At 28.7% G+C, this 10,011-nt stretch overlaps 1 long non-coding RNA gene across 2 annotated transcripts; it reads left to right on the plus strand.

The window, feature by feature from the left end:
* The first annotated feature begins 8,961 nt into the window (after window positions 1-8,961).
* Window positions 8,962-10,011, plus strand: LOC106799341 (uncharacterized). 2 transcript variants are annotated; one of them, XR_005892159.1, is made up of 3 exons: window positions 8,983-9,159; window positions 9,227-9,371; window positions 9,865-10,011. It is a non-coding gene; the product is annotated as an uncharacterized lncRNA (long non-coding RNA). The 2 variants fall into 2 exon arrangements; XR_001389025.3 differs by having other exon boundaries at window positions 8,962-9,371.

A 10,011-nucleotide genomic window follows, 5' to 3' on the forward strand; every position in this document is an offset into this window, starting at 1 on the left:
TTTTATTTTATTGTAGATTCATTTTTAAGACTTAGTTTGTCCTATTTGAAAGTCTAACATATATTTTTAAAGATTTTAGATAAACCGACAAACATGAACCAAGGCACATTTTAGTTTTATAGAACCACAATCTTGTGTCACAGTTGCAACTTAAGTATTTATCCTATTGTGAATATTTTTGGAATATCTGCAGGGTTCGAATACACTTTTTCATCCTTAAAAATTACCAATTTAGCATAATAATTACACTTTAAAGGCCAAAATAAAAAAAAATGAAACTTAAAAGACCACAATATAATAAAAATATATAAATAAGAAATCAAAATTATATTTAACCAAAAATAATAATAAAAGAACTAAAAATGATCCTAATAAAATATAAAGCTAACTTATTTCTTAAAGTTTGAACCTAAAATATTGTGCGAGCTACTCAAATTCCCAAATCCCTACATACATGGTTAGGGATGATAATAGGTGGGTTTTGAATAGGATCTTATAGTGCTGATTCTCATACCTGTGTTTTAAAAAAATCTTCATACCCGGTCTCAGCTTGGCAGATAGTAACTTTAACCCTCATCTTGTTTCTATTAGATACTTATATACTCATAATCACACTTGCAACTCACACTAATATATAAAGTTAATAAATCAAGTCAAGTTAATACATAATCCTGAGTTGTCTAAACTCAAGTCAATACAAAAAATTACAAAGATAATAATTCAACATTATGATTCCTAAAATTAATATTCTAATCGTTTAATAAAAATTCTAATTAAACTTGAATATCATGGATAATTTATATGTGTGTATATGTGACATGTACATAATAGGAGGAGTGAGTATTATAATATTCATACCTGCACTCATATCTATGTAAATTTACATATAAATATTCATTTTTCATACCTAATCTCAATATGTAGATAATTATTCTTTTGACTTGTAGATATTTTTATAGATACCCGTAAGATCAGGTGGACTTTCTTGTCCCTATTGTACCATAGTGAATTTTTCTTTTGAGATGCATGTATCTATCAATTGACACATGCATGATAAGTAGTGAAAAATAACAAATTATTAAAGAAAGTATTTAATAGGTTTTTTTTTACGAAAGTATTTATTAGATTAAAAGTTAAAAAATTAATCAATGCTTTTTTTATAATTTAAAACACTTAATATGATATATTAAATATTTTTTTACCAGATGTCTTAATACAGACACAATTTCTTCATCACATTTTATATTGTGTACTCTCATCTCCACGTTTCCTAGTTGTTAATCAAACTATATATTGAAGAATTTTTCTTTACTCGGCTTCAAAAGTCAATGCCTCGGTGCACTTGTATTATATTTTGCAGGGAAATCTCCCAGAAAAGATCAATCAACAAACCACACGCCTAAACCATCAACGTCTATACCCTTCAAATACCCTTAGAATTAAATGTTACATCATATAATTTCATCAATCACCTAAACCTTCTTCTCCTACCAATCAATCACAAGTCACAACACCATGTGTTGCAGAAACCGCAGCATGGCCTGCACATGCTACACAATCATCACCCTCTTATTCTTGTTCATAATTTCTATGATCCTCTTCTGGATAATCATCTCCCCATCAAACTTCAAGTTCCATGTAACCGATGCCTCCCTAACACAATTAGTTACATTACCATTAACCAGGAAAAGTCACGGTGTCTTTTCTTCAAGTCTTATCACATAAAGCTGGTGTGACTTATTTTATTAAGTCACACCTAAATAACCACCTTAATCAGGAAAAGTCACCGTTACTTTTCTTCATCTGTGTCCATTAAATCAATTTGATAGCTTAAATTTTTGTCGTTTGTTTTGGTAGTTTTTTTTTTTTTTTACTTTGAAATTAATATGGTTTTTATATTTAGTTGTATTCTAGCAGTTTTATATCATCACAAAAATTTCTTTTACAACAGGTGACAGATGTGTAAACAGTAAGATTGATCTAATGGCCTAAAATGAGAGAAAACTACTTAACTTTCACCCCTTAAAATCACTGAATCCATAACCAGAGCTTCCTGTTATGAAACCTCTTTAACCCCTGGATATATGGATATTTGAGCTGTTGATGTCAGTTAATTTGTGCACAATTTTTCCATTACCTCAATCTGCAGTATATGTTACAAGTATATTTGAGCTGTGTAAAAGTGTTACATGCATATATATACATAAGTATACAAATATATATATATATATATATATAAGTATACAAAAATAAAGAAAAATTCTCATGTTATGTATGACTTCGATTTTCCAGACTGCTGTTTATATGTTATTTCAGTTTTAATTGGTAAATTAGAATTCACACACACGCAGATTATATAGAATTTTACATGGGATGTCACTTGACCAACCAATGTTCCTCTAAGTCTCACGACTAGCCTTGTATGAAATTATATATATTAATGAATGATTTTCAAAGCAGTAGGAATATTTAGATGCGACATGTTATCGATTGAGTTTAAAAAGTCAAAAAATGAAATAATTAATTTCTTCACAATTGGGAATTTTATACAAGCTTGTTGGGAAATGGTATCAATCGACCTATATTTACACATCATTTTTATTCTTATTTTTCAAATGAATTCATTTCAATTTGAATATTTAATTATTGTTCCATCTTCCATCTTTGTCAATTATAACCCTCTACATGATAAGGATTAAGCTCATGCATTTGATTAAACATTAAAGCATAGGAGCTAAATGACTGTATGATTATGACTATGTGCTAGTTCTTAATCATTCCAAAAATATATATATTCTCTATCATATAATAAAGTACTCTAGTTGTTTTTTTTTTCATCTTTTTCAAGAACACCGAATGACGTAATGCTAATTAATAAGTATTTCATTGTGAAGATTCTGAATTGCTACTTTCCTGGGAAACCACGTAGGCAATGATTCATGACCCAATTGGATATTTCGAATATAAACACCACACTAGCATGTTATTGTCAACAGTAAGAAATCGTTCACTGTGACAGTGTCTGTTCTCTTGCATCTAAAACTACAAGAGACTGATATAGGTACAACACGGGTTACATATAAATAGAGTGTTGTTTCTTACAAAGAAAAAAAATGTGAAACTAGAAGTCTAAGGAGTGCCACTAGAAAACGTTGCAAAAGCAAATGAGTGACACTAGAAGTCTAACTTCGCTCTTGGATGTCAACAAAGTAAGTTCTACCAAGTTAGAAAATAACTGTTGATTACATCTAGTCTAGATCTTACATCTTCCAAGTTTTTAAGTTCTTCCATTAGTAGATCTGCCACTGATTAAAGAAAACGTACCACACTCAGTACAAAAATATTAACATTGAAGAAATTAATACCAATAACAACAATAAAAGATGAAGTGACAATAGAAAGACTAACCTCTGTATACTGCTATTCCAGTTGGAGGCATCTTTCGTTCCTCAGGCATATTGAACTGCATAAAAAGGAGACAACATCTTGAATCAGATCAAAATCAATTCTCTACGTATTTAATAGTTCTACCTCTATATTCTCTACATCTTGTAGTTTAATGTGTCTTAACTCTTAAGGAATTCTGCCCACTATTATATTTACACAATCAAAACCCAAATAATTAAGTAGGAGGTAAAGTTTAATGGCTCTACCTGTTACATATCCAGTGAGGGTTTATTTATTTTGCTTCTATGCAATGAGGGCACATCCATCCCTTGTTCTTTCTCACTTGCTCTATTTCTAAGACAGAACAATAGTGAACAATTTCAGACTACCAACATGAGTAATTTTTAATGAGTCTTGTTATATTTTAGAATATCTCACTATTGAGTTCAAAGCATAACTTATAACTTTATGATGAAACAAATTTTATAACATAAGATAGTTTTTATGTCAAAAAGAATGAAAAATAAGCAATAACTTTATAACATATAACCTCTAGATGCAGGTATGAGGGTGGGACAACTAAAACTATTTCAATTAAATATATTATACTACTATATATCAAACAAATATAAAACCAAGCTCTTAAGATTGGCCAGGGGTGGACTTAATATTAGTTAACAAAAGCTAAGTCATGAATACCCTTACTGTACAACCAAAGTTAATGTGAAACCAAGGATTTTTCTTAATGCAATTTTAATTTGTTTGCCTTGTTTAGCTGCCCCTTATCGTTGGCTGAACTATTTTTTCTCACCTTCACCATATCGAATCTTGAGACAGGCTCTACAAAAAACACCAGTGCTAGAGTGACAGACAGAACAATCAGTCTTTCCTGTTGGAAATCATTGTCAAACTGTTAAAACATTGTGGAACTAAAGCAAAAAAAGAACTCAAAATAAGACTTTTTAAATCTGACCTAGGCATGGTTCTTTCACATCAAAATTGCCACATCTCTTGCAGTCTTCTTCGCCACACAATTTCTTTTGCCTGCATTTGTGTTTTAGTGTTACATCGCAATGTCATCAACTCATCATCATCATCATCAGCTATACCAAATACTATTACACTTGTTTATATATATAGCTCCACATTAAACCCTTTACCTATTAGGAAATTTCTGTACATTGACCAGATTGGATATATGTCAAATTGTTGGCAATGACCAAACAGTATCATCATTTTGTATTAGCTTCTAATATAAAGCATATACCACAAGAACCTTATACCCCAAATAACAAACTAATATAAGCTTATACTATAAAGCATATACTACCAAACTGTGAACCTTATACCCCAATTCTAATATAAAGCATATACCACCAAACCGTGAACCTTATACCCCAAATAACAAACTAATATTATCTTCTAATATAAAGCATATACCACCAAACTTTGAGCCTTATATCCCAATAACAAACTATGTAAATTTGTGACTAAGGATTAGTAAAACATTAAATTAATCTCCAGTTGTTAACAAACAAAAGGGAGTGAGAAAATGGACCTGCAAAAATGGCAGCATATCCCCAAAATTGGATTGTAGACACTACCTCTGTCCTTGCTATCACACCGCCGAGCAGAATTCTCTGCTGAAAGCTGAAGATCTACATTGCTTAGGTTTATGAAAGGAACATTGGCAGGCCTCTACATTGTTTCCAAAAATCGGTCTAATTCAATGGTGAACGAATCTGTAGTTGCAATCTGAAAAATATTCTCTAGTGTGTGTGCGAAAATCATAATAATTTTTTCTCTGATTTCTCTCTCAATATTTTGTAACTATTTACACTCACAAATGAGTCTCTCTCACCCTAATTTAACTTCTTTTCACTTAAATAAGTAAGACAAAATGAGTCTTCTTATTTAAACTTTTACTATAAGAGTCCAAAAAACCCAACAGAAAATACAAGCACATTTTGTTTGCATAATCTGAGTTGTATTAGCTGTTAAAGTTACTGGTATTTTCCTGGAGATCATCGTGGCATAATTAATTGGAGCTTTTTCAGTGACAAGTTTTTTCGGTGGTAATATTTAAGGAATGTGAGTTCGAGTGCAAAAAGAGATATAATGAATGAGATTCTTTAAAAGGTTCATTTTATTTTATAGTTACTTATTTGTAGTATTAGCTAGTTTTCTAGAGTTGTAGAGGCCTATTCTAACTTCACGAAATGATTCTAACTCTTAATTTCAGAAGTAGATAAGATGCTTTCTAGTTTATACAAAATCGTATTACTTCTCAGACAATAACTGGTTATGTACCATATTTATAGATGTTCATTTTTATTCACGTGTAAACAAAGTATGTTGCATGCAAATAGGCCCCTCTCAGTTTCTAAGAAGATCCTTTTACTAATAAGGCTCTTTATTGCAGATGCCTTTTGTATTTAATCCTTTAGATTTATTCAATGCATTCTTTGGTGATTTGAATGAATTATAAGGAGATGGACATTAACTTGATTTTGTGAAAAACAATATAAACAATGGTCTTGATTCTCGGTAACTTTCTTCTCACGATCAATTTGGTTATGTCTTGATGTTCATAGATATGTAGTGACAATGGTCTTGATTCTGTCTCAAATCCGAGGAGTACATTGTACATACATATGTAGTGAAACATAAAGCTCATAGCTCTCTCCACATAAGTAGGAAATCAAAATTGAATCCCGCAAATGGTGATATGAAAGAAAAATTGTTTACTAATTGACATTGTCAACTTAGATTTAGTTGGTTTTAATTTGAGAAAAAAAATGTAAGAGAGAAAGAAAAATATCATAGAAGAAGTGAGTTTTATTTGGAACAGTTGGCATATTTTTTTTTATTAAATAAGTTTCATATTTAAATACATTTAAATAATTGAATAAAGATATCATGCTCTAATATTTTAGAAACTATTATTGTTTGCCGATAATTCAACAATAGAATCAGAAACTAATTTAAAATTTGAAATTGACTTATATAGCATCTAAGGCACATTCAAGAACACTCCTTATTGTCTTGAAGATTGTAAAGTCCTATCTTTTTCATAAATTTAACCCGTTGATTTACACCGAAAAACTATTACTTCCTTCACATGTTATTGAGCTTTGGCATTTTGAGCTTTTAGTCAGGGACTTGCTTCTCATTTTGCTCAATTCTTTCATCTTTCTCCCTCTAAGTGTATCTTCTTCTTTGCATGCTCTTGTGCAATAGTTATAAATTTTTCTTTAGTTGAACTACTTTGGGACTTAGGGGCTATTATTTTAGAATTTGTTTATTTTTCTTCTGCTTTCTATCTTTTGTGAGACACTTCAGTGAAATTTTCTTTACTTGAATAAACAATTTATTCATCCTCCAATGGATTTAAAGCAAAACTTTTTCCTCTCATTTTTTACTTTGAGAATATCCTTGTCTTCTGCATTTTTAATCAAACAAATTTTGTTTATGAACAACACTTTAGAACCTTCTCAACTAGTTGTCCAACACTCAACAAATTTTAATCAATTTCAAGAACATACAACACATCAGAAATGAGTTTTGTACCTATATTGGTTGAGATTGCTATAGTTACATTTGCATTCACAGCGATGAACTTGTCATCTCCAACTAGAACCATCAATGTGCTTATATTGCTCAGTTCCTTGAATAAATCCTTGTTGTTAGTCATGTGGTTAGTACAACTATTGTCAATAAGCCAATTTTGACTTGATTTAATACTAGAGAAACATGTAGCAACAAACGAGTACTCCTCCTCCGCTTCAGCAGCCTTTGCAGCTTCATTATGTGGTTGATTCCAATTTATGCAAATAACAACTTCATGCCCCATTTAATTACACTCACTACACTTAGCATTAGGTTTCACTGCTAAAAAAATGAGTTTTAACATCGTCCTATTAACATCGGTTATTTGAAAATCGATGTTGTTAAGCACTAACAACATCGGTTTTCAAATAACCGATGTTAATATAAACTCTTTTCCTTTAATTATTTATATATTTTTTAAAAAATCATATATTGAGTTATTAATTAAATTTTAATTAAAAAAATATAATAATTAATAAACAATAACAAATTCCAAAGGTGAGCATTTAAAAATTAAACTAAATTTTTAAAATAAATTTTGTAATTTTAATTTTATTATTTTATGATTATCATTTAAATTTAACACATATTTATATAAATTATTGCATATTAGTTCATTTGAAAATAAAAAAAATATTTTTAATAATAGAGTTTAACTTTTATATAATTTTTATAAAATGTTGGTAAAAACAATTATATCGTAAAAAAATTAAAATTTATTATTAATATATTTTATTTAATTATTATAAAAATAAAAATAAAATAGTTTTTTTCTTCTTAAAAAGGTCATAGTTTTCAATACATTTAGTTTCTTTGGTTTTTCTGAGTTCTCGACTTTGGAATTAATATATAAATTTAATTTTCTTTCAAAAAATTTAAATTAAATTTAATTATTTATTCCTTTTAAATTATAAATCTCAATACATTACATAAAATTAAAAATTAAAAATACTTTATAATTTTATTTAAATATAACAATTTGTAGAGTGCCTAAAAATTTATGCTAGTGTGCCTATAATTGGTCTTAATATATTAGTATTTTATTGTCCCATTAACCATGAAAAGAGGAAAAATCTTATACTAAAGTTAACCATTAAATGTAACAAATCATGTCTAGTATATATAGATAAATGTTTAAAATTAAATAAATAAATTCAAACTTAAAATTAATTCCATACCAGGCATGTTACATGTTTAATTAAATAAATAAATTCAAATTTAAAATTAATTATTTAAACAAGTCAAACTGTCAAACCCAACATTTATAAGTTAAAATTCGTTTTTATATGTAGATCCTACTATATGTTTGTATGAAATTCTTTGACAGAATTTGTATGAAATTAGACACTATTAGTATGAAATTAGACACTATTAAGTTAATATTTATTGAAAATAATTTGAATAAAGTACTGATTAATTTTAAAAGTTTATAGAGTAATTTAATCATTTCATGAAAATTTCTCATTTGGTGATTAGAGAAATATAAATCTATCTTTCCATTCTTTCGTTTGTTCTATTTTTAAAAGTTAGTATGTTACCATCTAATTTCAATTTTATTATTCTGCCACCTACATATCTTATTGTTTTTTTCTTTTTAGGTTAAGTGGCATAATGATAATATTCTATAATATGTTCTGCCACTTAATTAGCAACCAAAAATTATTTTTTAATAAAATATTTACACAATCTTTTCAAATCATATTTTATATGTGTGTATGTCATTTACACATCTACACTTTAATTCTGAAACACATTTTATTTTACTTGAGAGGATCTAAAGTTGCAGTAAAAAAAAAGGATCTAAAGCTGAAATGAGCGAAAGTGATCAATGACTAATTGATAAGTAAAATTTTCCGTAATTATATTAAATTGAACTAAATTAATTATGACATTTGACGGTTTAAGCACGACATGATTCAAAATTCGAATTTGTTTTATATATATTTAAGCACGCCACGTTTAAGCTACATATTTGGGTCAAAATATTCTCCAGCCCAATTCCCTCAACACTGGATGCAAAATATTTATTTATCTGTGAAAATAGATAATGTAGAGAGGAAAGAAAGACGGTAGCAGATAAACCTAAATACATTTTGGGACTCGCTGGAAACTCGCAAATTCCCTCAACACTGAACTCGCTGGAAAATTCATTCTAGGACTCAGGTTACGTTTCTGCCTTCCTCAATATTCCATTTTTCTCATATTCTAACAAGGCACTGCATAATCTCAGGTTACGTTTCTCCCTTCCTCAATATTCCATTTTTCTCATTGTGACCTATATCCAGATTGGGGGTTTGCTTCTGCTGCCAATCAAGGATTCTTCTACGCATTCCTTCCTGAAAACAACGCACCTCCCTTCCCAATTCCCTTCCCTGGTACTAACCCCCCCTCTCTCTCTCTCTTAGAACATTTTCTTTTTGAATTGCACTGATTTTTTTTTAAAATAGTTTAAAACAAGAACAGAGTTCCTTGCCCACAACACATTAATATTAGTAAAATTCTATTAAAAATATTGTCCAAATAATTAAAAGTATTATGAAAATGATGAAGAATAAATTAATGAATAATATCCACGGTATTTGATTTTAAATGATCTTTATTTTTATTAATAAAATCTGAGCAAAGCACGACTATAACATGAGTTATATTTTAGTATTGTGTACACTAATTTGTATTCAATGTTGAATATCTAAATTTCATAATCTATTTAGTGTAATAGAAAAAAAGAATTACATCATGCACGGGATGTTAACTATAATCTTAGGAAATTTCAAGAATAATTGGGAAATGGTAATTTTTAATTCACCAAATTTCAATTTGGTATGATTGCTAATATATTATTAACTTATGTTTTATTATATTATGCAGTATTTCACTGATGCTAGACCGTTGGAACCAGAAAGATTGAAGGCATTTCACATTCAGTTGGCAAAGTACTATTTGAAAGTTAAAAATGAAATTTATGATGTTTAGACAATTTTGTAATTGTAGTTTATATTTACTTTATATTTTTTA

This window comes from Glycine max, chromosome 7 (genome assembly GCF_000004515.6).
Source record: "Glycine max cultivar Williams 82 chromosome 7, Glycine_max_v4.0, whole genome shotgun sequence".
Classification (NCBI taxonomy): domain Eukaryota; kingdom Viridiplantae; phylum Streptophyta; class Magnoliopsida; order Fabales; family Fabaceae; genus Glycine; species Glycine max.